The sequence below is a fragment of the Phacochoerus africanus genome, chromosome 2, assembly GCF_016906955.1.
Source record: "Phacochoerus africanus isolate WHEZ1 chromosome 2, ROS_Pafr_v1, whole genome shotgun sequence".
Taxonomy (NCBI): domain Eukaryota; kingdom Metazoa; phylum Chordata; class Mammalia; order Artiodactyla; family Suidae; genus Phacochoerus; species Phacochoerus africanus.
Genome location: NC_062545.1, coordinates 39,880,289 through 39,907,455, shown reverse-complemented (window position 1 = coordinate 39,907,455; position 27,167 = coordinate 39,880,289). Strand labels below are relative to the sequence as shown.

Genomic DNA, 27,167 nt, shown 5'->3' with positions numbered 1-27,167 from the left:
CCTGACAATGATGCCAACTCCCTCTCTCTTCCCTGTCTCCATTTGTGATAAGGGGGTCATCACCTCTGCTTGATTTGAGGCCAAATAATCTTAGTGCTTGAGGCCAACCAAATCCCATCTGTTGGCTCTCCCTGTCTTTCCTCATGCTCTCATCCTGATGTTCTGTGATGTGATGTAAAGAAGTTGAGCTTTGGAGTCAGTTAGACCAGGGTTTGAATTCTTACTACCTTAAGAGATTTGTTGCATTTACTAATACTTGGTTTTCCTATACAGAAAATGAAGATAATTTGAGCATTATGTTGGAAAAAGACCATCTATATGAAAAGCGCATGGTACAGGGTAGGCACTTAAAATGTGTCTTCCTTGCTATCTGCCCCCTGCCACTTCCTGAACATAAATGTACACAAATAGCATTTGCACAGTGGGTTAAGGATCCTAGGTTGTCACTGCAGAGGCTTGGGTGGCTGCTATGGCATGGGTTCAATCCCTGGCCCAGGAATTTCCACATTATTATGGAAAGAAATTGCTAGAGGGAATAGACTTAATATTTATAGTACTTAATGTTAAAAGTAACTTAATTTTTTTAAAAAAAGCATCTTAGCCTTTATAAAAAAGTTCACAGGAAAATAGCCATTTTAGGTTTTAGTCTTCTATCTATAAAGTACTGAGAAGGAAATAATTATTTATGTCATGTCCAGCTATAGAGCTTGGAAATTTATTTAAGATGGTGCTTGAAATTGCAAAATTTGAGCTCAATAACAATAGTATTATCATAATATAGCGTTTTTCTACCTTTGTTAGTAATTTATCTTTCATGATATTATGAGTTTTGTTTGCCTGGGTGTGCAATCTTTTAAGGCAAAATTTTTCTTCTCTTTCTAACTAGGAATATTCTGGTTTAGCATCAGTCAATGCTTATAACTAAAAACAGCAATAGGCCATTGAGCTACTGCATGTGCCAGCAGAGTCTGACCAGTGTAGTGTTTATCTTCGTTAAATAACAGATCTGGTAAATTTGTTACATAAAAGAATATTGTGTTGCAGACATGATATCATCAAATTTTACGTACTCTTTTAAAGAATGGTAACAATATAAAACCTTATTTTTATTTTAAGTAAACTGAACACTAAGACTTTAAATATAAATAATTGGAAAGAATCAGTTCATAAGGAAATAAATTTAAAAAATTTGTTTACTTGAATAGATTTTAGAGTACTTGAATTTTAGAAAAATAATTTTTGCCTAGCAGTTTTGGTAAGGACTTGCTCCTATAACATCAAGGAAACCTTTTTAGCCAAATTGATTTATCAGGGCTAAGATTTGTCCCTGTGTGTGTCACCTGGCCAGCTCTTATTCCTCTGACCCTGACATCCAGGTGCAGCAGAACCACAGCTTTCTACATGCAGCCGGCCAGGAGAAGCCCAACTGGGAGCGGTAAAGGAGCAAAGAGGTTGATGGAGTTGGACCTCTCGGGAGGAGAGGAGATAGGAGACAAGGGCATTCCTAGATCCTAGATGTGGTCCTGAGGGTGTAGAGGCAGAACTGGCATGTGAGTAAAAGTAGATCATTGTATCCATGAAGACAAGGTCACCAAAGATCCACATGTTTGCTCCACGGCACACTTGGTCTGTTAGCCACATACCTCCATCTGATTCACCTCCTCAGGGAGGCTGTCTCTAATCTCTTTATCTAATTCAGATCATCCTTGAGTACTAATTATTCTCTAACAACCTATTTTCCCCCTTCATCACCTTCATCAAAACTGTAAACTATTGGTTTAATTGATTATATGTCTTATAATCTCCTTTGCTTTTAGCATTCTGTCTTTCTTGCTTACCACATTATCCCCACTATCTTCTACCTGTAAATACATAGTTGTTAAATGAATGACAATTGAAACTTTTAATTGGTTGATCTCAGTCTTACCCTTTATTCAGTAGAACCTGAGTCTAAAATTGCTACTCTTGGCTATTTATTTATTTAGAGCTCTCATGAACATCACCAAAATATTCAAAAATGTTTTCTTTCAGTCAGCTTGACATAGATGTTGGTGGTGGTGTTATACCAAAAATGCACCTATTCATCCTGACTTAGTATCATGATTTATGTTAGTGTTGTTAATTACTTTTTATTGATACCAGTGACTGGTGTTGAAGTGATATTTTGGAGTTAATTTAGTTTTAGTCTTGAGGGTAATATGTAGAAATGAATTGGTGAGAGGTATGAGTGGGTGATTATAGAGGTGTTTGGGGATACCTGCGAACCGCTTCCTTTTTTCATCATTAAGGAAGAGATGCTTGGGCTCTTCCTTACAATGATCCTTCCAGCAGACTCTTGATGTACATTGAGCTCTTTTTCAGCTGTGTGTTTCTTAGCTTTGAAAGATTAGGGAGTAATTCAACTTAAACATTGGCTTTCAGCCACATCTCAGTGTACTCAAGCAATCAATAAAAGTTCTCTTTGTCCAGCTTCACCATGAACCATACAGCTCTTGCTGGAGCAATTAAGGGACATAACGAAAGACAAGGGTTTTGTCAAATATCCGCTATATGGTGGTGTGTAGATTAACCTTAAAGAAACACTCACAGATTCTAAATCACTGCCATTGTTCCAAATCTCTGAATTAAGCTCTTTACATCATGCTGATTAGATATACATTAAAATTTACTTTACTAACCTTCATGCAAATTTCAAAGAAAAACCTGCCTGGAACCTTGATTTGTTAATTAGGAATAATTAGGAATATTATGTACTTTTAATCCTTTGTAGGTCTAAAATGTTTTTTAAATAGGTTGGTTTTGTCCTAGTTCTGAATAATTAGTAGGAAGTAGTAGAAAAAACTTACATTTGCAAAGTGGTTTGGGCAAAGTCATTTATATAATGCCTTGACAATACCTGCACACATGGGCATTGGATTACTTACTGTATAATTATGATAGTTGGATGGTCCTTACTAAATGATGAGTCGGGTTTGAATTAACATTCTAAAAAATAATGATATGTAAACATTTTGTCTGTGTGTTACTCAGAAATGGAGTAGAAATGTATTGGCTTTAGTTGCCAAGAGATTTAAGATTATGACTTAACTTCTATCCCTTGAGGTGCAATAAAACCAGTTGCCTGACTTAACTTTTCAGTAATTGCCTTCATTCAGTAATATACCCTCATTTTTCCTTTTTTCAAGTTAGCTGTTATTGCTCTCATTATGATGTAATTTGCACATCACTATAGAAAGTTAACAAGATTGGAATTCGAGCTTGACTTTTCCTTAGTAGAAGGGACTCTCTCTGTGCAGAACTCCTTTAGAATTACGGCCAGAGGAGTGCTCCTTATTCTTGGCAAGAGCAGACCTGACTCAGGACCACCACTAGCCACTACAACTTCTTACCTTAAATCTGAGCCACAGGTCGCTGAGGATAGTGGTCTAGGGGAAACATGGTCTCTTCAATAAAGAAGTTCTTAGCATTCATTTTATTTGTGCCTTTGCCTCTTTACTGCATCACAAAATAGCCAAAGACTGTATTGTTATCTCAGAAAAGTTGTGAGAAATAATGAGATGTTCCTAGGAATGGATTTAGTCTATTTTAGATGTAGCAAAACATGAAAAATGCAGGGTCACAGTTTTAAGGCACTAACATTACTCATGGCAAATGAAGCATTTATATTCTATGCAAAGGGGGAGTGAAAATAAGTTGGGTAACCATTAATGGCTTTCTTATCCAGGAAGTATTCTGAGTTTTCTATTGAAAAGAATCCCAGTAATGTCTTTATTGCTTCCGTCTTTGTTACTTTGAAGTATCATTGGAGTCACAGTGGTAAGGCTCATAGAGAAGAGGCTGCTTTAGGGGCGTACACAAGAATGGGTAAATTCTAATTTGCCAAAACTCTAGGAAAATCACTATCCCCAGAAAATGAGAACTAATAATTGGATAGTGTCTTTGGACTGGGCTCAAAGGTTGGCCTTAAATCTTGACCCAGGAACTAACCAATTTGTGGCTTGGGCGGTCTCCCAGCCTGTTTTCTCATCAAAGAAATGAAAATAATCATACCTATTTTGAGAGTGTTAGGAGGACTCTGATAATAATTCATGTTAGCTGCCTAGCATATTTCAGTTGCTCAGTAAAATTATTTTTATAATATGTTTTGCTTTAGCCAAGATCCCACCAAAAGCAGGACTTGGAACAAAGTTGTAGGGGAAGACCATACTATACCTTTCTTCTTTGGCTTATTATTCAAAAAGGGGCATAGTACAAACAAGCCTAGTTATTGGAAATAATTAAGGGAAAAATCAGAATAATGTATTCTGTGTGCTCATCTGTAAGTTGGAGATAGTTGTATCTGATTTATGAGGTTTTAGTGAAGCTTAGATTAATCAACATATGTTGAGGTTTAAAACCATGTGTGGTACACAAAAATGGCTCAACAATATTATTATTATTATTATATCTTTGCTAATATTAATAGTAGTATTGTTATTGCAGTACAGGGGTTAAGCTCAGAGTCTTCAGTAAGGAAAAACTGGGTTTAAATTTCTAAACTTTCTCTTTTTTTGCTTTTTTTTTTAAGGTTCAAACCTGCTGCTTATGGAAGTTCCCAGGCTAGGGGTTGAATCAGAGCTGCAACTGCTGGCCTATACCACAGCCACAACAACATGGGATCTGAGCTGCATCTGCGACCTACACCACAGCTCATAGCAACACAGGATCCTAAATTCACTGAGCAAGGCCAAGGATGGAACCTGCCTCCTCATGAACACCAGTCAGGCTTCTTACAGCTGAGCCACAACAGGAATTCCCTAAATTCCTAAAGTTTCTAAATGGGCAACCTTGGGTATTATCTTAGCCTCTTTGAACTTAGTCTCATCTATAAAATGTAGTAACAGTGGTTCCTCGCCAATAGAGCTGGATGAGGATGAAAAGCAACAAAATAGAAAGTTTAGCATAGTTGCTGGCACATTGGAAGCATTTGGTAAATGTTAGATTTTATATTAACAGTGATAGCTATTTGTTTATTTAGCATTCATTTGACAAATTTTTATTAAGCACCTGCTTATCATCTGCTAGGCAGTCTTCTAGATACTGTGGATATAATATTAATTACAACAGAATCAGAGCTTAATGGAACTAAGATTTTATAATATTAACAGTAGGCTTGAATTACTTAATACTTTTAATCAAAGAAAAAATTTTTGTCAGGGGCAAAAACTAGACTTTCCCAAATAGAAATCATATGGACTTTTAAATGAATAAAGATGGTTTTATTTGCATATATTTACATGAAAATGGGTGCTTCTAAATTTTTTAAAATAATTCATTTCCTTGAAAAGCTTGAAGATCTCTATTTCTCATTAGAATTTTATTTACTTTGTTAATTTACATAACAAAATTAATAAGGCTTTATGTATGTGTATGTATATATATGTATATATATATAATATACTGGAATGCATTTAAAAATGTTTATATATAGTGCAAGTACATATTTTCAAAATTGTTGGCCTCAGGAATATTCAGCCCTTGCCATGCTTTTTCCCTCAGAGATGATGCAAAATTTAATTATGCTTTTAAAAAACATTGTGAATAATGAATCTATTGATAAATCAAACTAAGAAATCATTATGTAAGACAATTTGGCTGTTATGTGATTTATTTATAGGAACTCTCCCTCCCCATAAGCACAGAGTAAGCTTTGACTTAGTCAAGGAGAATATTATTCTGTCATCCTCAAGGTTCATGGCAAGAATTTTGCTGTTTGAAAGGAGACATATCCTTAACTAACCTTTAAAATTCTAATTTGATAAATTTCCAGCCTCAAACTTTTGGGGGTTAAGTTGTCTGTGTGACTAGCTGATTTAATGGAGTAGCAAGAGGGGATTTTTAAATGTAAAAGTGAAATAAATTTGAAAATCTATTAGCTGAGAGACTTCTGCTCATGCTATCTTTAGAGGACACAAAGAAAAAAGTAAAAAACAAGACCCTTATAAAGACACACAAAGACAGTCAACAATAGAAAGTGCTGCACAAAAAAAGTGAAAATGTTTATCCTGAGCTGCATGTTATTAAAATGTTCTGAAAGAGCATGAAAATTAATTATCTACTTTAGTTTGCCTTTACAAATGAGTTGGAAATGTCAAACACATTTCTGGATAAATGAGAAGGCAAGCACTGAATCATTTGTAGGTGTGTTTTGAATAGAGCAGAATCTACAGGACTGTGACATGCGTCAGAAAGTGTGCATATTGTATGCATTTTCATTGTTGTGGACAACATAATTAAGAGCAAAGAAGCCCACAATGCCTGATGCACTGAAAGACAATATGATGTGAAAAGAACACTAGGAAGATTCAGAAGACTTGGATTCTGATTCTTTCTCTATTCTTCATCTTGGCAATTCATTCAGGGACTGGGGCATATAGGGCCCAAGTTCTGAAATTAGAGGATTGAGATTAGTTAAGTATGTTCTTCTAGAAGGCTCCTCCCAACTCTAGCATTCTGTAGCTCTGTGATCTGCTTTTATCTTACAAACTAAACCGCAGACACAGTAGTGTCCTCCTTGCGTAGACTTCATGGCCAAGGGAGCTTACTTAATGTTTAGAATGGTAATCACTGGAAAGGATAAAAGGCATGGATATCTTTGAATTAAATAAGCACATAGTTATTTATACTAGGAAGTACCTGCTCCATTAAGCACATATCATTGTTTGAAATAAGATGTCAACCCCCGCCTGCCATTTTATAGTCCAAAGGATAATCTTGTATTTTATTAAATCATCAGAGAACATGCTTTCATATGGAAATTTGTGACTTTATCAGGAAAACAGATTTGGAACTGAGTTATAAATAAAAGAGAAAATCTCAGTGATTGACATATTCCTGCATTCAATATTATTACCATTCATCTAAAAAATTCACCCGTTTAATAAACCTTTCTATTTATGCAAAGCATTTATATTTACAGATTGAATCTTCATACTTAGACATTTCTTACTATCTTAAAAGAATAAACAAAAGGTAAAACATATACAAGATAAGTAAAGTGTAAGGAGCTGACATCCTGATTTTACATTCTGTGTTTAGAAAAAAGAAAACAAGCTCAATTTGGAATCTGCAATCAAAGTGTTTTTCAAAATGCTTTAAGAATTAAGTGGCTCTGTGGATAAACGTGATTGGCATATTGTACATTAATCACATCTCAGATATTCACACGGAACATTAACATCCTCTAAGAATGTTTTGCAGTAAATTTACTTAACTTGAGAAACATCTTTATTGACATATAACTCACATACCATTAAAGTCATTTATTTAAGGTATACAGTTCAATGGTTTCTCGTATATTCATGCACCATCACCACAGTCACCTTCAGGTCATTTTCATCACCACAAGAGAAACCCTACAACCATTAGCTGTGACTCTAGAATTCCCCCCAAACACACCCCCTCCCCAGCCCCAGGAAACCACAAATCTTCTTATTCTCTATAAATTTGCATATATTGGACATTCTATATAAATGGAGCTACACATGTGTTTTCTTTCACATAGCGTAATGTTTTCAAGGATCATCGATGTTGTAGCATGTATCTACACTCCATTTCTTTTTATTGCCAAATGATATGTTGTAAGGACACTACATTTTATTTGTACATTTATCAATTGATGAACGTGAGTTGTTTCCTCTTTTTAGCTGTTGTGGATTACATTGCTATGAACTTATTCCCATGACAGTTTTTGTGTAGATAAATGCTTTCACTTTTCTTTGGTGTGTACCTAGGACTGAAAGAGCTGGGTCCTATAGTAACTCTGTTTCACAATTCAAAGAATTGGCAGCTATTTTCCAATGAAGCTGCACCAATTTTACATTCTAACCAGCACTGAAGGAGGTTTTCAGTTTCTCCACATTCCTTCTTGTCAGCACTTGTCATTGTCTTTTTTTGTAGCCATCTTGGTGGGTGTGAAGTAGTATTTCATTGTGGTTTTAATTTGCATTTTCTAATGGCTCATAATCTTACACACCTTTTCATGTGCTTATTGGCCGTTTGCATACCTTCTTTGGAGAAATGTCTCTTATCTGTTGCCCGTTTTCTAAATCTAGGTTATCTCTGACTAATTTAGTTGTAATAGTTCTTACATATGTTAAGTACAAATCATTTATCAGATGTGTGATTGGCAAATAGTTTCTCCACTCCTGTAGGGTAATCTTTTCACTTTTTGATGGTGCCTTTTAATGCACAAAAGTTTTTAATTTTGGTGACGTTTAATTTATCTATTCTTTTTCTTTTGTCATTTGTGCATTTGGTATCATATCTAAGAAACTATTGCCTAAACCAAGGTCATGAGGCTTTACTCTTATTTTTCTTTTAAAACTTTTATAGTTTTAGCTCTTACATTTAGATTTATTATTGATTTTTGAGTTAATTCTTGTATGTGGTATGAGATATGGGTACAACTTCATTCTCTTTCATCTGGATATGCAGTTGTCCTGGCACCATTTTTTGAGAAGACTATTCTTTCCCCTATTGAATTTTCTTGGCACTCTTATTGGAAATAAGCTGACCATAAATGAATGTTTTTCCCCTAGACTCTCAACTCTGATGCTTTAATCCACATGTCTATCCTTATGTTGGTACCATACTGTCTTGACTACAATAGCTTTGTACTAAGTTTTAAAACAAGATATGTGAGTTTCCAACTTTGTTCTGGTCATTTTATTTTTTATGTTTTTTACGTTTAAGTTGAGTTTTAGAATCAGTTTTCAAATTCCGAAAAAAATTATGTTGGGATTTTGATGGGACTTGTGTTTGAATCTGTAGATCAATTTGGGGAGTATTGCCATCTTACCCGTATTAAATCTTCAGATCCAAAATCCACCTATGAACTCTTATCTTTCTTTCTTGAATGGACCCATTTAAAGGAGGGGGAAACTCTCTAGTGACATTTTCCATAGCTCTCTTCTTGGTGGAGCTATGCTTAATATTAGCAAGCATTTTTTCAACTTTGTTGATAACACAAGACAGGGAAAGGTAACATTTAGTAGAATTGATACTTACTTCAGACCAGGTCAATAAACTGAAATCAATCAACTGAAATTCACAAGCCTTAAAAAGTAAACATATTTAAGTGAAAAAATTTAACTGTTCAACAGCAGTTTGGAAGAGGTTTTGAAAATATTAAATATGTATTTTGATGTTTATTTTAGTTTGAGAAGAAAAGACTTAGGCCATGATGGCCAGCCTTTCAGATATCTGAAATTCCATATATGGAAGGTGAAACAAAATGAAGCAAAAGAATAGGATGATGTCATAAGGGGATTGATTCAGTACTATGAGCATACTTTGTACATTATAAAAGGCTATTTTGATATGTTTATTAAAGTATTATTAAAAAAGATTATCCTGATAAAACTGTAGCCCACCTAATCTTTGGGACAGAGCCTCCTTGCCTGCCTGCTTCCATCTCTCACAAGCGTTCTATCTTAATAAGCGTTCTATCTTAATAAGCGTTCCATCTTAATAGGTACCTATAGAACCTATACGTATACCTCAGTAGGTCCAGACACCAGAGACAGTGATAACCAGCCCTTCGACAAGGACGGTGTTCAATCAGAACAGAATGAGGAAAAGGAGATAAAACACCAGATGGGATGGATGTGTGTGGGTTGAAGGAAGGATGATGGTTCCAGACAAAGACAGGGCTTTTCCTTTCTCATCAGAAATGACACCTTTTGGTGTGTTTTACAGGGATGAACTAAAACCCCAACAAATGGAAGATGTTAATGAAGCATTCTTCATCCTAGAAAGAAAACCACAGGATCACTGAACACCTGCTTTGAAAATAATGCAAGCCTGCCTCTACCCTTATCCTTATCCACTCCCAAACTGTAAAACCACCTCCCAATCTCTCCCTAGGGGAGGAACAGTCTTTAGGACATTAGCCTGCTGTGACCATCCTTTGCCTGGCAGAGCAGTAAAGCTTTTTCCCCTTCACCCAAAACTCTGGCTCCACATTTCTATTCAGCACCAACAAAATCTGAAGAGGCCGAGTTTCGGCAACAAAAATCTCAAAGCATAACATATAGGGTTTCTTTCCAGCTCGCACAGAGTTCTCCTCTCTTGACTGGGCAACAATCCAGAGCAGCTGTCCTCCACGGCATTGAGGCAGAATGTCAACTCAGGTAGTCAGTGTAGGAGCATGGGCTTCGATCCATTCTTTTTTCTTTCTTTCTTTTTTTTTTTTTTGTCTTTTGCTATTTCTTGGGCTACTCTCCTGCGGCACATGCAGATTCCCAGGCTAGGGGTCGAATTGGAGCTCTAGCCACTGGCCTACACCAGGGCCACAGCAACAAGGGATCCGAGCTGCATCTGCAACCTACAACACAGCTCACGGCAATGCCAGATCCTTAACCCACTGAGCAAGGCCAGGGATGGAACCCACAACCTCAGGGTTCCTAGTCGGATTCCTTAACCACTGAGCCACGATGGGAACTCCCTCGATCCATTCTTGATATGGCCATTGATTAACATTTGTGGCTTAAGGGCTCCAGGGAGTAACAACTCCACAGGCCTTGTTTACTAAAGGGAGTGTACCTACGCCCAAATGGACATTAATCCCTAATCCACTGCGACTCATTTTACGGAAAGAAAAGGACAAAGAAACTATGAGACTTATAGGACATTTCCACCCCTAGGACCCTATTGGACAAGGACCGATATGGGTAACTGAATAAGGCCAATGGGAGAAGACCACATCTCTCTGGACCCCATGTTGGTACCCCCCAACTTTAAGGAATAAAAACCCCTATAGGACAATAAAGAAAGGGGGCTCTTCTTTCCCCTCCTGGGAGCTATCTGCTTTTCTTATAAAGACTTCGCTTGCTCGCAAAAAATAAAAAATTAAAAAAATTAAAAAATTTAAAAAAATAAAAAAGATTATCCTAATAACATTATATGCTTAGAATAATGATCATCAAAATGTGCAAGTGGCTGAAAGATTAAAAAGATACTGCCATTTCTAATATCTTCTATTTACCAAACAAGAGAAAGGGATTAGAACATTTTAGGAAGATTTTTTTTTTTGGCCACACCTATGGCAGGTGGAAGTTCCCAGGCCAGGGATCGAACCTGTACCACAGCTGTAACAACACCAGGTTTTTAACCCACTGAGCCACTAGGGAACTCCCTAGGAAGATTCTTATCAACAAGATTCGCAAAAGATGCATATAGTCCAAGAGAGGTTGTGGCTTTTTGGGTACTTTTTAGAGTTGACCCATTTTGGTGCTGGTTTCATTTCTCTCTTTAAAAACAGAAAGCAGATGTCTGGAGGAATATTTCTTCCATGGGTGAAGTGGCAACTTAAGTCAACATTAAGATAGTAATAAGAATAGTCGCTGATAATTACCAAATGATTTCTTTGTAAAGTTGGTAGAATTATTAGTCTCATTTACTAGCGATCAAAATGATGTTTATAACTTGCCTAAAGACACAGAGCTAGTTAGTAGTGGAACTAGCATAATTCAAGGGTGTCTGAGTCTAACTGCTATGTTTTACTGCCTTCCAAGATAAAAGCTTAAGCAAGAATTATGAAGGTTTAGTTTAATGGCTCAACTCCTTAAACATATTTCTTGTTTCCTTTATCCTGATTGTACCATTTCTTTTGCACTTCCTTAGCTTTAAAAAATTTTATGGCAATAGGTACTATAGTGATTCTCATACATCCATTTGTTCTTTTGAGTGTGTTGCAACTTCTAGGCATGAGTAAATGTAGTGGCAGCTTGATACTTCATAATACCAAGAGGCCATGAGATAACCGGAAGCACTAGACACACAAGCTGCTGTGGGATATTTGGTTCATCTCAAGCCATTTTTATGTATTTTTAAAAATCTAAGCTCTATTCATCTGATCCTGATTTTTGTTTATCCTCAGTTATCTATGCACTTAGGAATGCTTTAATTTGTGAAATGCCTGAGTAAATGTGGCCTGAAGGAAGAGTCTATTAAGAGTCTTCACTGTGGGTCCCTAAGTCAGCACATGTTATACCCGTGCCCTCTAGGAGCTGCTGATACTCTTTCATCATCTCCAGATGGATGACCCCAAAGGACTGCTGTAACACGGTACCACAAACTGGCACTTAAAACAACAGAGATGTATTATTCCACAGTGCTGGCAGGGCTAAGCCCCCTCCAGAGCCTCTAGGGTAGAATCCTTCCTAGTTCCTTCCAGCTTCTGGCAGCCACAGGTGTCCCTAGACTTGTGGATACATTATTCCAGTCTTTGCCTCTCTTGTTACATGACATTCCTGGGTCTCTGTGCCTTCACATTTACCCCCTCTTTTTATAAGATCACCAGTCATATTGGATTAAGGGCCTGCCCTACTGAAGAATGACCTCATTTTAACCTGGTTACATCTACAAAGACTGTTTCCAGAAAGATCACAGTGACAGGTACTGGGGTTCTTTCAACGGGGACACAATTCAACCTCTAACACTATATCTTGTGTTTGTGATACTGCTGTAGTGTGATTGACTCAGGCCAGTCCCTCAGAGAAATGCAGAAATAGGTGGAATTATGGTACTGAAGATGAGTGAGTCTCTTGGCATTTAGAATGACTGCTCTTTTTACCAGCTCCTTCATAAAACGGTTGTCTTTTCATGATGATGTGGATTTTCTCATACTGGAAGGTCCACATGATGATGTTATTTCAACTGGTGCAGCAGGATATGACAACAGTAATGCTGCAATGCGATGCAAATATCAACAACCACAAAATCAGGAGGCTGAGCAGATGATATGACTGAACTAGCTCTGACAATCAGCAAATGATTGATGTGTGAAGCACAGCTTTTCAGAACAACTGCTTCACTGAGAATTGGTTTTAGTGAATCACCACTGCAGCTGCCATTTTTCTCTGAGCCAGATAAATCCTGACATGAACAAGGTGCTGGTATAGGAGGTGTAAATTCAGCTAGTAATAAATGTCACTGGCCCTCAGTGAGACATGTAGTCATTCTCAAATTCAAGGAAGGGAAGGAGATCATTTTGATGTGAAATATGTTTTTGTTGAGTTTTGCCTTTTTAAAAAAAATCCTGTTCATAATCTTCTTGCTTGGAGTTTAATGTTTTAAAGTGAAGCTTATTTAAATAGGTGAATTCATCTTCTAAAAAACAAATGTACTTAATATAAAGAATTTAGTGTATCTAATAAAAATAATAACTGAGAAAAAAGCATCTAGTATAGTAAGCAAAAGTCTAGGGAAAAACATATCTTGTACAAAGGTGTATTAAGACTTCCGTGTATTCTCATTTTGTGCTTTAATAGCATCAACAGTTTTTAAATTCAGCTGTGAGTGTTGGGCTACAGGGTGAGAGTAGTCTATACAGCCTAATGCAGTAACCTGCTATAAATGTCTCTCCCGTTCTAGACAGATCATGAATTAGAAAAGTGAAGGTTTTTTTTAGTTGACCCATATACCTGGAATTAAAAAAAAAAAATCCTCAAAATTGTGACACAGCAATAGCAGTGACAAAGAGAAACAAGGTTAGGCTGCCTCCCTTAGTAAAAGATAAGCAGGAAAATCAGAAATGGGCATTTCAGCCCAGGCCCCCTTATTGATGAACGAAATATGAAATCTTAAACTGTGTCAGTTTACTTTTCAGAGATTGTTCTTACTGATAGTACCCAAGAGTCACTCTCTGAAATACCCTTTAAGAATGAATTTATCTCCAAACACTTTTTCAGATTTTTTTCCTAATGTTTTTCTAAAATCTGAAACAAACAATTCTGAATTTTATTTAGATGGAAACATCTAAATTTGTAGCTTGTTAAATAGTTAGCAAAGATATATGCTCCAAATAAGATTTCTCTAATACATTTTTTTCTACATGTGTTTTTCCTAAACTTGTAGGATAAAGAAATAGCAATGACTGAGAATATTAGGATAAAGTAGATTAAAGAGGGAAAACTTCGGGCCCAAGAAATAACCGGATCAAAGTCAAACAGGACCAAAATCAAACACAATTCATACAGGGTTAGTTTTGAAAGAAACAGGAGGTCAGAAAGGGGAAAAATTTTGTCTATAAATCTCTTTTATAAAGAAAAAAATCAGGAGTTCCCTTTGTGGCTCAGTGGTTAACAAATCCGACTAGAAACCATGAGGTTGAGGGTTCAATCCCTGACCTTGCTCAGTGGGTTAAGGATCTGGGGTTGCTGTGAGCTGTGGTGTTAAGTCGCAAACGCAGCCTGGATCCCATGTTGCTGTGGCTGTGGCATAGGCCGGCAGCTACAGCTCCAATTCAACCCCTAGCCTGGGAACCTCCATATGCCATGGGAAGTGGCCCCAGAAAAGGCAAAAAGAAAAAAAAAAGTCAAAATGCATGTGAAAGTTTCACAGGCCTTTTCTGGCCCTCTGTTGGTAATTGGTTATTTAGAGGCAGTTTGGTTTTACATGAATCTGAGTTTATACTCCTTCGCCCCCAATAAAGTAATGGCCTGTGATCTTGTGCTACTCATTAATAACCTCCTAAAGTGCATTTTCTCCCTTGATACAAAGAATATCCTAATAATAATGACTATTGTTTATTAAGAACTTACTATTTATTAGGTGTTTCTACTAAGTATTTTTCAAACATTGTCTCATTTAATCTTCCTAAGATTCTGTGAGGCAGAAGTTTTATTTCCACATTATAAATAAGAAAAGTTGGGCTCAAGTAGTCCAGGTTACAGCTTTTATGTTCTAGAGCCAGACCGGCTCCAAAGCTCGTGTGCCTAACATTATACTGTCTTTAGTGTTAGGATCTCTCCCAGCTTTAGCCTTTTCTGACTAAATTTCATGATATCTGAATTTCTCTGCATGGTGTTCTCACCACTGACACTGCCTTTCTGCCAGAGTCAGAAAGGTTAACCTTGCAAAAGCCCCTAAAGCTCCCACAGGTTATCTGTACAGATATGGAAACTAAAATCCAGAAAGTTTACTAAATTGTGAGAGGTCATTATGTCCATTTCATAGGAATATCTTGCCTCATCCCAAAGAGCACAAAATCTATTTTTAAAATGATTTTTTTTTTTAATTGGGGATCTACAATGGTTTTTGTATTCCTTCTCCACCTCTCCCCTCTGCTACTCTAGAAGACTGTCTAGTCACTTCTGGTAGATTTGCAAGATGACAGCACATTTAATGCTAGTCCTGACCTGCCTTCAAGGATATTGCTGTGCGTTTTAAAAAACAGATCAGGTTCCTTTGAATAGGTTACTGATCTTATCAAGGTGGGGATGGAGCATCTGATGTTAAAGTATAACGCTAATAGGATGACTCATAAAAACCACTTCAAAAAAAAAAAAATAGGTGGGGTATCCAAAGTGACCTCTAGAGTAGAATTCATCAGCTTTGCTTTACCATGTGTTTACTCTTTGCTGCTCCTGGTGGGTTGACTTAGTCAAGCACCACTGCTATTATTGAGTCAGTATGACTTTGCGGGTTAAAATTTTTTTTTTTTTTTTGCTTTTTTAGGGCCTGAACCTAGGCTGGGGGTTGAATTGGAGCTGCAGCTGCTGGCCTATGCCACAGCCACAGCCACAGCCGCATTGGATCCAAGCCATGTCTGTGACCTACACCATAGCTCACGACAATGCTGGATCCCCAACCCACTGAGCAAGACCAGGGATCAAACCCTTGTCCTCATGGATACTAGTCAGATTTGTTTCTGCTGTGCCACAATGGGAACTCCCTGGGTACAAATCTTGACACTGCTTGGCAATGACTCAGTTATAACCTCGGGATCCCTCAGGTATCTGATGGTATTAATATTTCCTTCTGAAGGCTTTTGTATTCAGTGAGATAATGTTTACAATGTAGCTGGAAAGTTACGGGCAATCAGCGGTTGTTTGCTCCCTTTCTTCCCAAAGAATTGGTATATTCACTTTAATATATAACAGAGTTTCATCAGCTTTCTTTTGTGAACATAGATATTTGAATGCCTAATCTAAATCCATTAGTATGAATATTACAACATTTGGTTTAGTACTTAACATTTTAGCTGTTTTATTATTAACATCAAAATTACTTTGGGAGTTCCCGTCGTGGCGCAGTGGTTAACGAATCCGACTAGAAACTATGAGGTTGCGGGTTCGGTCCCTGCCCTTGCTCAGTGGGTTAATGATCCGGCGTTGCCGTGAGCTGTGGTGTAGGTTGCACACGCGGCTCGGATCCCGCGTTGCTGTGGTTCTGGCGTAGGCTGGTGGCTACAGCTCCAATTCAACCCCTAGCCTGGGAACCTCCATATGCCGCGGGAGCGGCCCAAGAAATAGCAACAACAACAACAACAAAAAGACAAAAAAAAAATTACTTTGTTAACTGTAATGCCTATAAGTTTTCTCTTTAGCCCCAGGTCTACCTATTAAAGTGTTGTAAGTCATATGGAACACAAGGTGAGGCCTTTGAGCTCATTTCCTGTTGTTTGAAGATTGTAATATAGGCAAGAAAGTAATACAGGCTAAGAAGTTTAATATTGTTGGAAAAATGTAAAAGGTACTTTCTTTATGGAAACTGAAGAAACGTTATGAAACCATGGTAGTTGATAATGAGTATGTGTGTAGTGCTTTGATGCCGTGGTTTTTATATGACTAGTAAGACAGTGAAGAAAGGGGCTTTCCTGAATGATCAGAGTGGCTTTCAGAGTATGTGTTAATACCAGGAATTTCTACATAAGCCATCCCTGAGGAGATGGAAGGCAAAGATAAGAGTGAAGCTAGACAGTTGTCCATGCTGAGCACTAGGTACCATAAAACAATCCTCTCTCTTGCTCCCACCCCAAAACACACTTGCTCTTCCCTTATACCAACTCAAAATTTTTAAAAAGCTGTCTTACCCCCAACCTAATTTGATGGTGTACAATAACCTTTGTTTAGGTATTTTGCAGCCATTTAAAAAGGAGAGATCATTTGGGAGCAGGCCCTCCCACCCTGATATACTTGGAGGAATGAATAGTAATGTCTGGTCATTATGTAAAAAAAGGGGGTGTGTGGAATCCCCAAATTCAATCCATTATTAAGAATTTAAAAGATTATGAAATTCAAGTATAATGCTAGGAACAACAAGGACAAAAACTATCCTCCAAACGCTTTGTAGACCATGGATGATGCAATCACTATGTGAAGAGGAAAAGATTGCTAACAGGCCTCTCTTCAAAGGAGAAGAGAGGAATATCAATTTCTCATACAAAGTGAATTAGCATGATTGGTTTCAATGAAAATGTAGTGGTAAAGAACCCTCGAATTCTCCCTGATGTCCCTTGGGTAGCTGAAATGTATGTTCTTCAGGCTAAAGTAGAGAGAAGATAATCTTAAGAAAAAACTCATTTGGTGAGCTTCATCAATCTGATGTGGACCGTGGAATGAAAAACAGAAATCTTTGGTCTGACTCCTCTTTGGAAAATACCTTTCTGGTTGGATGGCTGAGGCCAGGTGGGGAAGGACTGTTTAAGGATATGGTACAACAGCATTGCCTGAATATTTTGGAATACTGGTGACCATCCAGTAATTGGAATGCATCTGGTGAGTGATACATTGCATTCCCAAACTCTTGCTTCTTATAAAGAGGAATTGACTTCCATGGTGCCATCCTTAGTTTAACTTTAAACGTGAAATTTAGATCTAGTGTATCTTTAAATGTATGTTAATGAAAGTTGGCAAGGAGGCTTCTGTTTCGTTTTGTCCTTTCCACTTATAAACATCAACCTCCTGGAAAGGATGAGGGCAGTAGCAAAACACTTCTGCTTCCATTTCCCTTTATTCATTTTGTTTCAGTACTTCCTCTGTCGTGAAAATTAAAAAAGGAAAGAAGGATATAAGTACTTATGGTTTATTCTTTGGTCTCTTGGAATTCTGGAAGTTTAAGTTGAAACTAAAGCATGATTGAGAACTAACTTGTTCAAAACACTGATGAATGCTTTCTATTTAAAGAAAAGATCGCTTTAACTTTTCATGATATCTTTAAGTAGATTTAAGAAGTTTAGACCACATCAAATTCCTTTTGAATTTGTTTGCCACCTTAAAGTTAATTCTGTTGTTCCATATTTTCAATCATTACCCTTCTCTTATGAAGATAATAATGTTCTTTTTTATCTTTTGCTGATTTCAGCTTCTGCCTCCTGTGAGAACAAGCTTTTATTCATTGGTACACTCTGATCTCTCATAGCCTGAGAGTCTATCAATTTTTATCTTTTAAACTCTATATACTATACATATTACTGATATTTCTTTTCTTTTTTCTTTTGCTTTTTAGGGCTGCACCTGGGGCATATGGAAGTTCACAGCCTAGGGGTCGAATCAGAGCTGGAGCTGCTGGCCTACACCAAAGCCACAGCCATAGCGACTCGGAATCCGAGCTGCATGTGTGACCTACACTATAGCTCATGCCAGATCCTTAACCCACTGAATGAGACCAGGGATTGAACTTGCATCCTTATGGATACTAGTCAAGTTCATTACCACTGACCCACAACAGGAACTTCCTGAAATTTCCATTTTTAATTTCTCTTCTCTGAGTTCCAGGCCCATAGTCGCAGTTACTTACCAGGCTGTCCCTTCAGCAATATTACCAGCATCTCAACTTACTATTTCTCCTTCTCATCTATTATTTTGTTAGTCTTTTCATTATCAAATTCCCTAAACATAAAACCTTCAAATTGTTTCTAGCTCATTGTACAGCCCAGGAAGGTGACACAGAGGTAGTAATGGCTTGACCATATTAGGGTTTTGTCATCCCCCAGGTGTTGTCCTTGTCTGCATGGTGAATGATGGCTCACTGCCACAGATAAAGTCCATTTTCAGAAAGGGGAAAAGAGGAGGGAGGGACCACACTCCTCTCTCTTTTAGGGTATAATCTAGAAATGGCTATATCACTTTTGTTCATAGCTCATGTTTAAATGACAAGATCCAGTTGCATGGCCATAGCTAACAGCATGGATGGCTTGGTAATGTGTTCCTTAGCTATGCACTCACCTAAGCTTTCTATTTCTTAGAGAAGAAGGCAAGAAGAGCTGTGGGTAGCCAACCAGAGGTCTCTGCCACATCTTCCTTAGTCTAATTTTACTGTCTTGCCCCTTGGTGGGCCTTTATTTCCAAAGCTAAGATTACTTCTAGAGACTTACAGCTGGATTTACTGTTTGCTCACTATCAACCCACTCGTTCTTACCTTTAAACAACCACTTATTTTTTCTTCCTAAACCTCAATTTATTAGTGCACAGCATAAAGTCTCTGTTTCAAAGCTCACTTTGTGGAGAAGAAACATCCTCATGAATTGTCCATGCCCTCTCATATCACAATGATTCATCTTTTGATGGTTGTTTTCATCTTTGTAATGGCTGAGAGATTAAATGCATCTTAAGAACAGCCTTTTAAAACTATGTCTTGCAGTTGAAGTGGTCAGTTTGCTTTTAGAAATCAGATGACATTCACCTGACAATTTGAATGTTCATGTCTTTATACATTTAAGAACTGTTATTTGTCTTAAAAAAAATAGAAAATAATGCTCCTTGAAGCAGCTATCTAGTAGCTCACTGAAATTATAAAATAGCTTAGTGAAAACATGGACTAAGTATTACTCCACGTGTTATGGTTCTCTAGTTGCTTATTTGTTCCCAAACAGTTTAACTTCATCTTCAGCCCTACAGGCTGAGGTGTGATGGTCTTCATTGCAGAACACACCTTAACTAGGCTTTGTTCTTCAAACTGTATTTCCTTCTCCTACAATCATAGGCATTATAGAGGCAGACATTTCCTTAAAATAACTATCCAGACATTATGTTTATATTTGGATTTCATTTTTTTTCAGAAAAAATTCTGGGGGATGACCAGGTCTAGGGCTAGGGTGAAGTATGTGAGCCCAAGCTGTGCAAGTGCAGGGTCAAATCTTTACTTAAAATTTTGGTATCTTTCATCATAAATTTTTGGCACTAATTTTGTTTTTTTTAAATGGTGCATTAAAATATTATTGATCTTGGAGTTCCCGTCGTGGCGCAGTGGTTAACGAATCCGACTAGGAACCATGAGGTTGCGGGTTCGATCCCTGCCCTTGCTCAGTGGGTTAACGATCTGGCGTTGCCGTGAGCTGTGGTGTAGGTTGCAGACGCGGCTCGGATCCCGCGTTGCTGTGGCTCTGGCGTAGGCCAGTGGCTACAGCTCCGATTGGACCCCTAGCCTGGGAATCTCCATATGCCACGGGAGCGGCCCAAGAAATAGCAAAAAATATATATATATAATTGATCTTGATTTCTGAGGTTTGGGGGATCCTCAGAAGATCTTGTGTCTGAGGTGCACTGGATCCTTCTTTATGCAAACTTTTGCATGTTGACCTGGCTGACTGCTTGAGTCATGAAAACTTTCAAGTTAGAAAATATATATTTCAAGGAGAAAATAAGTATTTATTATTTTGCTAGACTCTAGAGGCAAAAATTACTTTAAATCTTACCAGATCATACCTTAAATATTTATATTTGCAAATAAGATCAGTTTAGAATGTGCAGGGAAGCCAGTCCATGAAAACAAGGAAGAGCAGTTCCTGTCATGGCTCAGTGGGTTACGAACCTGAGTGGTATCCATGAGGATGTGGGTTTGGTCTCGCTCACTGGGTTAAGGATCCAGCATTGCAGTGAGTTATGGTGCAGTGAGCTATGGTGACGTGGCTTGGATCCCGCATTACTGTGGCTGTAGTGTAGGCTGGCAGCTACAGTTCCCATTCGACCCCTTGCCTGGGAACTTCCATTTGCTGCAGGTACGGCCCTAAAAATCAAAAAAACAAACGAATAAAAAAAAACATAAAACAAAGTAGGGATATCAAAGGGTAGGCAAGCATCCAGATTAATAATTTCAGCTACTTTATCTATTACATTGTCTTGAAATGGTTGCTCTTTTTCCATCTGCAGCCTAGTAGCCTTATCTCTAAAAAAGCGGTGTGGTCAAGTCTAGAAGAAAATATTTACAAAGTATGTCTGATAAAGAATGTATATCCAGAAAAAAAATTTTTAAATAGAAGTGTGGTCAAGTAATTTTCAAACTCTAGTCCTGGAGGGAGAGGAGAGAGAGAGAGAGAGAGTAGGTAGAGACTGGAAATGCTTTAGCTAGACCATTTCTGCTTGCATCTGTCATGTATATTGGCCACCTGCTAGAGAGTTAGTTCATTTGGGAAAAAATATGTAAAAATAGTTTGAAAATAACTGGACTAATGATTTTCAAGATCTCTGCTAATTCACAACCCTGAATATCCATGTGTTTCTAATACAGTGGATTTCTGCTGGTCGACCCACACGTTGATCTGCTTCCCTTGCAAAGTCTGTAATAACCTTTGCTGAGACCATTGGCCTTTTTCCCTTCGGAATCTCTTAACCTTCATATATATATAAATGTATAGGTATATGTATATATGTTTAAAAGATATCACCTTTGGATTTTATATATATATAAAATATATATATATGTATAACCTGGTGAAATATAGATATATACATATACATAGATTTTACATATGTATTAAAAAACCTAGTATCTCCCTATCTATCTATACGTATATACACACACACACACGTGTGTGTGTATATATATATTATATATATATATATACATCTCACCAGGTTTTCTCTAGATTTAATTGTAGTTCCAAGAGAGATAATGGGGAAAGACCTTGTATAGTAGAAATGTCTTTTAAATTCTTCATCCAATCTGAAGGTTTAGGAAGACCATAGTAGAACACTTATTTATATTTACAGTATTTTTATTTTATTTTAAATTTCTGTTAATGTTATTTAACATACATGACAATGATAATGTGATATATAAATTATAGTTGTCATTAATAGAGTAATACTATAATTTATAAAAATAAATATTCATAGATAGGAAATGTATGCTCAAAACAATTCGTCATTGTTGTTGTTGTTAGGGGCGTGTCACTGTCCTTAAAACCTCTTCAGGAATTGCTTCTCTTTTGGCAGTAAAGTTTTTGATTATTGATCATTTAAAGGATAAGTAGAGACTCTCGTTCTCTTTATTTGTAGTGTATTTGTATTTAGCATATCCCTCATAAATCTGAATTTTGATATATGTGAGGAATCAAAGCTACATATGAATACTATTTTTAAAGCCCCTTGCCTGAGTATATTTGAGTGTACTATAACCTTCAAAGAAGTGGAGAGGTAAAAATAATTATGCCACTCTTCTATGTCTTTCTCTCTTTTAATTCTATTACAATGGGCAGATATAGGTGGAAATTCATAAAATAAAAAAATATAAACCTGAAAAAGTATAATAGTATAGATTTTTTAAAAACATGCATTTATTAGATACAAATAACAGTGTTTAGTTTTATCTAATTGACTTTAAACTGGATTCCTGTTTGCAGTTTCTACTAGATCTTTGCTAAGAGCCATATGCAAATGTTCGAAATAAGTAGGACTACAAAAGTATTTTTCTTAATCTTGTTCTTTCAGGAGTGCATATTGCATTGTACTACATAAATTTTGAAGCTTATAAATTTTTATTTTGTTACTGCTTCCCACATGATCGTTTTATTCATTTATTTTTCTCTTCCTCTTCTCAGTTCCTTATATTCAGTCTGAACAAATAAGACTCATTTGAAGAGAAACAGTCTCAGATACACAATGAGAGGAACAGTGAAAACCATATAGGAAGCTGGGTAGAAGAATGTGGTTAAAAGCTGTCCCCTTTGGATTTTAAATTCTTCCACCATAGTAAGTGTGCACTGAGGCATCTCTGAGTCTGAAAAGCACTTCACAAACCTTGACGTTCGACAGATTTTTATTGCATCCCTCCTACCATGTGCAAGGTGAATGTGTCATGGTCTGTGCCCTCAAAAGGCTTTAAAAAACTTTTGTGAGGTGGAGGGGTGGGAAGGCAGGTACTAATCAGAAATTAATAACATAGGTGATAAGTTCAACAACAGAGATAGACCAGAGGGTTTGGGAGCACAGAGGAGGGAACCTACCTAGTCTCAGGGGGCACAGAAGGCTTCTGATAAAGTGGTTCCCAAGTGAACCCTGAATGGATGAATATGTGTTAGCTGGAGAATGGGGAGGGGGGTGAGAGCAGAGTTTGGGTCTAGAGTAGTCGGGCATGGGGGAAAAGGAAGGAGAGGCAGATTAGGGCCAATTCTTGGAGAGCACCATGCCCCCTGTGAAGGGGCTTTGACTTGATCCTGTAGGTGATGGGAAGGCTGTGATGGATTAATCACATAATGTTCATGAGCAGATTTACTTTCAAATAATTCCATCTGACATCTGTGTAAAGAATGGATTTGCAGGGCCAGAATGAATAGAAGAAAATAATTTAGAATGCTGTTGCAATTGTCCATTAAGAGGAAATGGCAGGCTGAGTGGGAGTGGTGGAGGGTATGTGGGAAGTGCCCTATTGCTATCAGTGGTTAATGTAAATACCTTTGTTTCATACTCCTATTATTTTTCACCCTTCTTGGGTCAGATGCTCAGCCTTGAGATACAGGACCCTGTCTGTGAAGAGAAATTGCATGGTAGTTTACCTTCCTTTCTTGGAGCAAGATGGTTGGATTTCTTTCACAGGGTCTCCATGTGGGTAATGAGAATATTGGTACAATGCTTCAAGGCACTTAAAAAAGATGTAAAAGATTCTCTATGGTCATATTGTAAAAGCATACTATGTTTCTACAATTCCCAAAGGTGTAGCCATGCCAAATGTTTTCTTAATAGTCATTTTCTATGCCTACAAGTGTTTGCTATAATGGACAGTTGTTTTTATGCGATGATTTCTAGACTTGACTCTTTAAAATTTTTTTTTTTTCTTTTTAGGGCCACACCTCTGGCATATGGAAGTTCCCATGCTAGGGATCAAATCAGAGCCTATGCCACAGCTACAGCAACAGATCTGAGCAGCATCTGTGACCTACACTGCAGCTTGCAGCAACACCGGAACACACTGAGCAAGTCCAGGGATTGAACCTGCATCCTCATGGATACTAGTCAGGTTCTTAACAGGATGAGCCACAATGAGAACTCCTCTATTTGACATTAATTCCTAACAGCACTGATTCAGTGATGATTCATTACATTTTGTAGCTGGCAATCCTACATTTGTTATTTGAAATGAAGTCTTTTGACTTTTAGTAAAAAACTTTATTGTAGAATTGGAGGTTCTGCTTTTCTCAAGAATATCAAGCAGGTCATGGTGTTTACTAGCTTTAAGTTAAAAAAAAAGAGACAAATGATATAAATTTGATGATATAACTGGATTTTCACCTTTTCTTGTTCTTCATAGTTGTTTTTTTTTTTTAATTTACAGGAAAAGGGGTTAATCAGAGTTTCTCCCTATACCTGTCCTAGAAATAACAGCATATTTTAATCAGATATTTGTAAGTATTTTTTTCTTCTTTATTTAGGAAATTAGATATTGATTTTGTAGAAGAAATGGCTCCCTCAATAAAACGCTTGACAGGATACAGCATTTCAGTCAGAGTTCACATACAAAATTTGAATGAGAGTGCAACAAGCACAAAACTCACCCTTTAAAAAACAAAACAAAGGAAATATATTCTTAGAAAACCTTCACCAAATCTATCTACAACTAGTGAATGTCTGAGTTATTTTTTTTTTTGGCAGCTTCTCTTTCTAGATATCATTTCCATGACATTTCCCCCTTTGTAAAATATCTGTGTGTTCATACATTTTAGAAAGTCTGTAACATCAGTGGGAAAGAAGAGGAAAAGAGAGAATTAACACAGAAAAGGGGGAGAATTTGAATTCCGTTAAAAGTTATATGGCTTTGGGCAAATTTGTGTTTTCCATTAATGCTTTTGGTGGATTTAAAAAAAACAAACAAAAAAAACAAAGCAAACTAGATCTCATAACAGCTATGGTCCATTTGGTTTCGTCATATTTATGAAATGCCTATTATTGTGCTATATCTAAATTTGTTAACTCAGGATTAGGGGATCTGGTAAACCTTTCCTATTTCAACTTAGTGAGGGATCAAGATAAGCACATATTTTCACCAACAAATATTTTATTAGATGAATTGAGAAGAACCAGCGAGGGAGAAAGGAAAACACTCTGTCCTAAAAATGTATCTATAGTAGTAGCATTTTATATTTCATTCCCTGAAAGATATTTCAGGTCTAATATAGACTTACTCTAGCACTAAATCAAGTAGTTGGCATACTGAATGGAAAGGCATACAGCTTAGGGACCATGGTATAAAGACAGATTAATGAAGCAGAGTCAAGTAACTAAGGTCTGGAGCTGGGTGGGCTTCTCACCAGGTGAGAGTCCTTGGACAACATACTTCAGGCTTCTCAACAGTAAATACTTGTGTTTGAAGGTGGTTGACTAGATGTGATGATTACCTTGGATCATTTTATGATTCTAGGTCACCCTTTAAATACTGTTGCGGAGTGTTTGCTAGTCATGGTAACTTGGCTAATCTAGGATCATTATAATGACATTAACATTTTTGAAGTAGCTAATAAAACCAGCCAACAGGAACTGAGACATATTGCTAACTTGCTTCATCAGATAAGATCTCAGCACATTGTTTAATTAAAAGGTTGTACTGAACTCTTAATTGCGTATTCTATAGCAGTGTAGGCTGTTCTTTAGCTATGTGGCATTAGCTTTCAGTTCCACTGTATCCATTTACGAATCTTGTGGTTTGGAGGAAGTTACCTGAATGCTCTACTGCTTCAATTTGTCAATAAAATGAGGGTAATGCATGCTTATATCACAGCTTTGTTATGGGATTAAATGCAATGTTGAAATACAGTATAAATAATAATGATGAATAGACCCCTACCGCAATCATAATTTCCTGTCTTTATTATATTTTGTAGACTTTTTGAGGTTTTTCCCATGTAATGATTTCATTTGTCAGCATCTGTAAGCTGTTTACAAAATCACTGAAAGTATTGTTAAAATGCAAATTTTGGGCCACATTCCCAGATGTTTTTAACAAACAGATAATTCACATGAATATGATCTACAAGCTACCCTTTGAGAAACACTAATTTTGCTTTCAAAATGAGCCCTAAACCAGTTGATCATTAAAGTCACATGATAGCTTTGTAAAAAATATCCCTAGGGTTCCATCTTGAAGATTCTAATTTGGCAGATCTGGTGCAAGGTGCTGGAACTTGTTTTCCAAAAGTTGCCACACTGTTTTTGATGTTTGCAAACCACTGCTTTATAGCCTTACCATATCTATATATTTTTATTCATAAAGCTTTTGGCTCTGCTTACCATGTATGGATGAGGAGATACCATTATGGTTATGTGCTGCAACTAGTTCAATGAAGTCACAGGAGTGAAAAGGATGAAACTGGATGTCTGCCTTTGCATGCATTAACCAAATCAACAGACTTCTTACCCTTGATTGTGTAGCTGAATTATGTAAATCCAAATGCTAAGCCTGTGCATGGAAGAATCCTTGTGTAAGAAGAGACTATAGGAGACCATCTACAGATGATTTCAGAGATTTGCCCAAGGCCATGGGGAAGAGTAGGACTAACTCTTAGATTTCTGCCCTAGCTTGTTCCATTTCCGTCACCATCAGCTGACTCTGACTCAGCCATTTCAGGTATCTGCAACACCTATGAAACCAGTTTCTCTAGTGTTGGCTGTAGCCTTCCCAGAAGTTATGGAAAGTGCTCTGTGAGTCAGCTTTCCTACTTATCTGTCTGAAAGTGAAAGCTTTTTTTCTTTTCTGACTCTAGTTCTCTGTCCTAAAGAAAAAGAAGCAGGAAGGCCACTGAGGGACTGAAAGTACTCACCAGGGAGGCAGCCTGTTCCAGCACTGGCACCATCTTCTCGATCACCTTTTTTTCTTTCTTTTCTTTTCGTTCGTTTCTTTCTTTCTTTCTTTCTTTCTTTCTTTCTTTCTTTCTTTCTTTCTTTCTTTCTTTCTTTCTTTCTTTCTTTCTTTCTTTCTTTCTTTCTTTCCCGCTCTTTCTTCCTTCCTTCCTTCTTTTCTTTTTCTTTCTAGGGTTGCACCTGCAGCATATGAAAGTTCCCAGGCTAGGGGTCGAATCAGAGCTGCAGCTGTCATACACCACAGCCGCAGCAGCCTGGGATCCAGGCCACATCTGTGACCTATGCTGCAGCTTGAGGCAATCTCAGATCTTTAACCCACTGAATGAGGCCAGA

General features: G+C 37.2%; 1 protein-coding gene across 5 annotated transcripts in view; it reads left to right on the top strand.

Moving 5' to 3' along the window:
- Positions 1–27,167, top strand: part of PKIB (cAMP-dependent protein kinase inhibitor beta) — a 108,160-nt gene that overhangs the window by 43,801 nt on the left and 37,192 nt on the right. For 3 of the 5 annotated variants that reach the window (XM_047759446.1, XM_047759466.1, XM_047759435.1), the window contains exon 3: positions 24,316–24,385. The exons of 1 other annotated variant lie outside the window; for it this stretch is intronic. The gene's annotated coding sequence lies outside the window, so the exon portion shown is untranslated. Of the gene's footprint in view, positions 1–22,588; positions 22,737–24,315; positions 24,386–27,167 lie in introns of those variants that run through there. One more of the 5 variants, XM_047759457.1, reaches the window with a different exon arrangement.